At 36.2% G+C, this 6,560-nt stretch overlaps 1 long non-coding RNA gene across 3 annotated transcripts; it reads right to left on the bottom strand.

Annotated features, from left to right (window-relative positions):
• Positions 1–313: 313 nt before the first annotated feature.
• Positions 314–6,344, bottom strand: LOC136066389 (uncharacterized). Of its 3 annotated transcripts, XR_010627861.1 has the most exons (4): positions 6,075–6,344; positions 5,814–5,960; positions 875–1,018; positions 314–738 (listed from the first exon to the last, which is right to left on the bottom strand). It is a non-coding gene; the product is annotated as an uncharacterized LOC136066389 (long non-coding RNA). The 3 variants fall into 3 exon arrangements; XR_010627862.1 differs by lacking the exon at positions 875–1,018 and having other exon boundaries at positions 6,075–6,327; XR_010627860.1 differs by lacking the exon at positions 314–738 and having other exon boundaries at positions 764–1,018; positions 6,075–6,327.
• Positions 6,345–6,560: the final 216 nt, after the last annotated feature.

Here is a 6,560-nt window from a genome sequence, read left to right as displayed (position 1 = left end):
AGTTTCACACCATTCAAAAATTTCAACTTGTAACATTATATTTTAATGTTATCTTTAATCCCAAACCAAGTATATAAAAAATGATTATGATCTATCTTCTTGAATGCATTGCTTATCTCAATATATTTATAAATATATACTGAATCAAGACATACTTATATATAAGAATAGTTTGCAAACAAATAAAATGTCATATCAATTGTCGCTTTACAATGATTAATTAGACTAATTAGGAAAACAATTTGTTGATAATCTATTGATATTATTTTCTCAATAGAAACTGCAAATTTGTCCACCCAAAAAGATTATCAAATAAATAATTATTAGAAAAATCTCATTACTAGCCTTTGCTTTTGTCTAAATAAGCGTCATTATAAAGTATTTCTGATACAATTATTAAGAGCACTTTCTCCACAAAAATTACAAATTTGTCTACCTAAAATGTTTAAAAATAAACAAAACTTAGTAAAGTCTCGAAATTCCACCCAATTGAGTCTATCTTTATTGCTAGTTATCTCTTATCTCCCATGCTTGGTCATCCATTTCGAAGGTCAAATTAAGTGCTTGATAACAATTCACAAAGGAATTTTGTTCCAAATTCTAGATCTTCATAAAAGGGTTTCCTTGAGTCCACAATCCAAATCTAATCCAGTGTCCTTTACTTTTTTGGATAGCTACACCCAAATTATGATGAAAAGCACATGTACCATACTAAACAATGAACATATGGTATTAAATCTACAAAATAAAGAATACTTCCATAAGATATGAAATATGAGTTATGAAAATATCTATTAGAATTATATTGTACATATGAATTAGAAGAAACTGAAAGACATTTCTAATTAAGAGGAGAGATTGAAATATAATTAACCTAGTAAACATGGTGAAGGATGAATTATTAAAGCAAAATCCATTCCACTGAGAAACCAGATTGCTATACATGGCTAAAATTTAAGGGCCCACTAGTAGGAAGATCTCCATATGAGTGCCAAGCAAAATAATCCATCCTTGCATTCTTGAGTAGAACCAAAAAAAGAAAAAATAAAAAAGTGAGCAACAAATAAGACCATGGAACATTAGTTTACCCAAAAATTAAAAAAGAAAAAGAAAAAAGCAACAAATAAGACCATGGAACCATCCTGTCTCTTCACTTCTTCTATTAGAAAACAAATAATTCTTTTTTTTAACTATTTATATTTATGTACACAATTTAAGATTGAAATCAATACCCTAGTAAACACTAAATAATAAACACTGAGTATCTACATTAGTTCATGTAAAAATTTATGTTAATCTTAGCATAAGAATCTACTTCTTTTATTTTACATAACATAATCACTTTTTAAAAACACCTACATCATATTATCTATTTTATACTTCATTTTATTAAAACATTATTTCTTTATCAATTTTTTATTACTCTCTCAAATCATCTCTTTTTTGTGTATGCAAGTAAAGAAGTACTAAAAAAATAAATTTCTTATCTTATTTTACACAAATTTTAAATAAATTGATGTCAGAAATTTTTGGAGTTGGATGTGTAAAATTTAACCCTTATGAGTTCATGCTATTATCCATTAATTAATGTGAGTGCTCCAAGGTTGAACAAAGATTAATGCGACTGTTAGCACATGTTTGTAACAGAGTTGCGACTGTAATCATGTGTCATAACTCATTATCTCTAGAATCAGTCCCTTTCACAAAGTCTAGTTCGCATTTTCCTTTTCTCGATTACATGTTTTTGTCTTAAATTGATAATAGTTTCTCAAAAAAAAAAAAAAATTGATAATAGACATAATAAATTCAGCAATATATAAAGCAAACTAACCATAGAAATCGATGATGAAACATAGNTCTTCTCCACTGGATTCGGTCTTCGGTTCTTCCTTTTTTTTTCTTCTTCTTCTTTCAGTTCAGGTTTTTTTTTTTTTTTCCCTTCTTCTTTCAGTTCGGGTTTCTGGGTTTCTTTCTTTCTTTTTTCTTTTTTTTTTTTGTTCTTCATCACAGAATTTTTTGGTTTGAAGCTACACGCCATGACCGGGTAAAGATGGGTTTGGATTTGGATTTGGGGTTTCAGAATACCCACATGAATGGGTTTCAAAATACCCATTCCTTGAACACGGCAGTTGGGGTTTCGATGTGGTGTCCTAGTCGAGACAGTGGACGAAGATCTCGCATCGATTGATGGACGAAGACCATGGACGAAGACCATGGACCATGGACAAAGACTGTCGCCGTATCGGTTCTGTATCGGCTCGTCGTCGTCGTCGTCATTGCCGGCTGAGGTGGAGGTGGAATTTGCTGGTGTTGTTGTTGTTGTTGTTGTTGTTGCTGGTGTGGTTGTTGTTGTTGTTGTTGTTGCTGGTGTTGTTGTGGTTGAAGTTGGGTTTGGGTTTGTGTTTTGGGAGAGAAACAGGGGTGAAGGAGGGAAAATAAGAAAAGAGAAAATGGTGGGGCCCATAAAACAGTTTTGCTTTGACCAAGTGACAGGTATGGGACCCATAAATAGTGTGAAAAATATTGAGTGATGGTGCGAAACAAGTGTTATATTTTAAGTGATGGGTGATAAGTGATAAGTGATGAGTTATGAGTGATGAGTGATGAGTGACGAAAATTGAGTGATGAAATTTTTGAAGCCAAACAGCCTCTTAGCTATTTAGCTCCACCAAAAGTTACTTTATCTATTTTACTTACACACATGCTACAGCAGTGGATTTATTTTAGCTTTTAATATAAGAAAATAATATGAAAATCACAATAAAATAATATATCTACTACAATAGAATAATTCATCTCACTATAATAAAATAATATATATCTACTACACACTACCACTACACAACCATCACAGCCACACACACACAACTACAACTACAACCACAGCCACCTCAACACCACCACCACAACCTACAACAAAGAAAAAAAATCACTACCACATCCACCACCACGAAACCCACCCGAGCCACCCACTGATGTCAACGAACCCAACCACAGCCCACTGATGCCGACGAATCTAGCCACCCACCAATGCCGATCTACCCACACAACCACAACCACCACCACCACCACATCACAACCCACAGCAGGAGAAAAAAAAAAAAAAAAAAAAAAAAAGAGTAAGGGCGAGATGGGTTGACGGCATGGGTCTGCGGTATGAGCCGGTAGCGTGGGTCGACAGCATGGGGTTAGGCTGGCAGTAGTGAGAGGAAGTTGAGAGAGAGAGGTGAGAGTTGAGAGATGATCAGAGTTGAAAGAGAGGTAACATTTTAATTGGGCAGGAATGAGTTTTTTTTTTTTTTTTAGCTCTCATGAACAGTGGACATCTATCTATAAATGTGCACTGTAGCAATGGAGCTAAAAAAAATAAATTTAGCTCTACTACTGGAGCATGATTTTGGTGTTTGAGGATTTAAAATATAGTAATATACCAATATAGCACTACTGCTGTGAGTGCTCTAAAACTATTCTCAATTTTCATTCTCATATCTCAGTTTGAGAAACAAGTTTTGGAAACAAAGGCCACTGGACCTTGTAGGCTAGTGTCACTCGGTGTCCCTGTATACCTTGAGCTCGGGGCTTTGAGCCTCCGCATTTACCTAGCAAAAAAAAAAAAAAAAGTTTTGGAAACAAATAACGAAAAACAAAGCTAAACAAAATTTCACCCATCCCACAAAACAACCCAATCCAAACACCCACATCAGATCATGCATAATCTTGCAAAATATAAAAAGTAGTCAATTTTATACACTTTGAACAAAAAAAACCCACATCAGTAGGTGTAAATTTGTGTATAAATGCACGAGTGCTATAGTAACCGTGTATATATGTACAACTACTGTAACTCATGCATTTAATATTTTAGTATTTTTTGGTAATGTTGGGTTTGTGAGAGAGAGGGGTAGTGAGTGAGGAAATATTAAAAATTGTAAAAGAATGAATATTTTATTGAATAGATGTGTAGAATAAATAGTCTGATGTGAATATTTTGTAAAAATAAGTGTGTAAAATAAATAAAAAAAGTAGTGTTTTATGTGTAAAATAGATGAAAAGTTTACATGAACTAATGCGATTGCTATTAATTACACAAATTTTTGCTGCAACATTTACATCAAAATGCGTGAGTTGGTAGAGAAAAGGGTAGGTGATTGAAAATGACAAAAAGTCATACTAATTATTAGGGCTGTCCAAACCCGACCCAGACCCGCCGGCCCGACGAACCCACCCGATTTTCACCCGATTTCAGCCCGAACCGACCCTCCGTCGGTCGGTGACGGGTTTTCACGCCTTCCACCCGACACCGGCGGGTCGAGTGGCGGGTTTTCTTCTCTAAAACCCGAGCCACCCGACCCGACCGATGTAATATACAAAGCCATGAACTCCGGCAAGATCAAGCTCAGATTCGAGGAGATCTAGACCTTATTTGGTGAGATCCGGCGAGATTTGAGGAGATCCAAGTGGATTTCGGCGAGATCTGGACCATACTTGGTGAAATCCGGCGAGATTCGAGGAGATCCAAACTAATTTCCGGCGAGATTCAAGGAGATCCAAGCTGATTTCGGCGAGATCTCGGCCATATTTGGTGAGATCCAGTGAGATTCGAGCTTATTTCGGCGATTTTCTGAGCAAATATACTGAGTTTTTGAAAATTTCGGCGACTCTTTTGAAGATTCTGGCGACGTTTGCAGAATCAGGCGAACCGACCGAACACTACCCGAACCCGAAACCGACTCGACCGATTGATGCCGGTGGTCGGATTCGGGTCCCTCCGCCTTCCACCCGACGGCGGCGAGTCGGGTCCGGGCTGGGTCGAAAACCGACCCGGCCCGACCCGTGGACAGCCCTACTAATTATGATAACAATTATGATATTTTACCTACACAAATTTACTACCGCATAATGCAGTGTCAGGATGAAATTAAAACAAAAAGGGGGAAGTGTTTGCATGGTCTTATGAATTGATATTTTCCTAATGATACTTTCAAGATTCAAGACCATGGGTACAGAATTTTACTGCACACGAGAAAACAACGTCTACTATGGCTAACAAAATAAATAACATAGAATTTCGGAATGCATGATAATTGAGTGGGCCACATGCATATATTTAATTAGCTCCCATTACAAACAACACTTTACACCGTTTGAAAGTTCCCAACTATGAATCCCTAGTTTCTTGTCAACCGTTTGTCTTGACTATACAAATCTCATAGGAAGAGCATTAGTATTAGAGAATGCTAATGCCATATGTAAGGTGTATTTAGTATTTTAAGCCTCAAAATCTACTGCATCAGGAAATGCTAAAGGTAAGAATTGCAAATTTTTTTGGCATTTTGCTACAGTACAATTCTATCTTTAGAATTGTATTGTAGCAGTATTGTAAAAATAATAATATTTTATTATGTTTTTTCCCACGAAATCTTCTCTCTTCCTTCTCTGTTTCTCCATCTGCTCTCTTCCTTCTTAACCCACCACTAGCCACCACCACCACAAACCATACCCACCATCAACCAAAACCCACTCACCCACCTACCTTCCATCACCGTAAACCCCAACCCAAAATCAATCCTCCACCAACACTATAACCCATACCCATCCATGACCAGCACCCAAAGCCACTCCGATCAACCCACGAACCCAACCACAAAAATCAAACCCAACCAAAATCAATCCACCACCAACACCATAACCCAAACCCATCCACAACCAGCACCCAAAGCCACTCTGATCAACCCACGAACCCAACCACAAAAATCAAAACCATAGAAATCGATGATGAAACATAGAACAACACAAACATCCATATTCTTTACCTTTTTGCCAAATTCACCCATTCCAACTTTTGATCTGCTTGTGCTTAGATTGGCACTTAAGAACTCTCTTGGACTCATCTTCTTTCCTCGTCTGGGCTTCATCTTATTTCTTGGCCACATTCTTTTACTCAAATATAGCTTTAGGATCTAAGACCAAATTGAGAAAATAAGACCAAAATCATCAACTACACATATCTACCATTGATATGTCAAATTTTCAACCAAACATAAAAAGGACAGGAAAAAAAAAAAAAAAACAACCTGAGCAAGGGAGCAAGAGAGCGAAGTGGCTGTCGAGAACAAAGGATTTTTACTTCCTAGAGGGAACTTGGTCCCTTTTTTTTTTTTTTTTTAAAAAATATATTTTTGATGAAATTGGGAACTTGGCTCTTAAAATAGGGTAAGAAAGTGAGAAATAACACAAAGACCATGGAATGGACAAAATCAGGGGCGATGTGTCCACTCCTTCATTGGTACCATGGGCACAATTTTTGCTGTAACTTTTTTACGTAGTAGACTGTGACAATTATTTATTATTTTTTCTATCACGTTCAATTTGCTAGAAATAATTATAATAAAAATTATGATCTTAAAATTTTTGTATTTCTTTAAAAAAATTGTATAAGAGAAGAAAGTATCTATCAGACGTACGAGACCGATATGTCATGGACCCACGGTCTCACACGACCATGTGCACTACTTGGTCACGAGAAAGTAATTGTTAAGAAGTTGGTGAACGGCTTGAGT

This window comes from Quercus suber, unplaced genomic scaffold (genome assembly GCF_002906115.3).
Source record: "Quercus suber isolate HL8 unplaced genomic scaffold, Cork oak 2.0 scaffold_34, whole genome shotgun sequence".
Classification (NCBI taxonomy): domain Eukaryota; kingdom Viridiplantae; phylum Streptophyta; class Magnoliopsida; order Fagales; family Fagaceae; genus Quercus; species Quercus suber.
The sequence above is the reverse complement of the archived record's forward strand: the minus strand, read 5'-3'. Positions and strand labels throughout refer to the sequence as shown.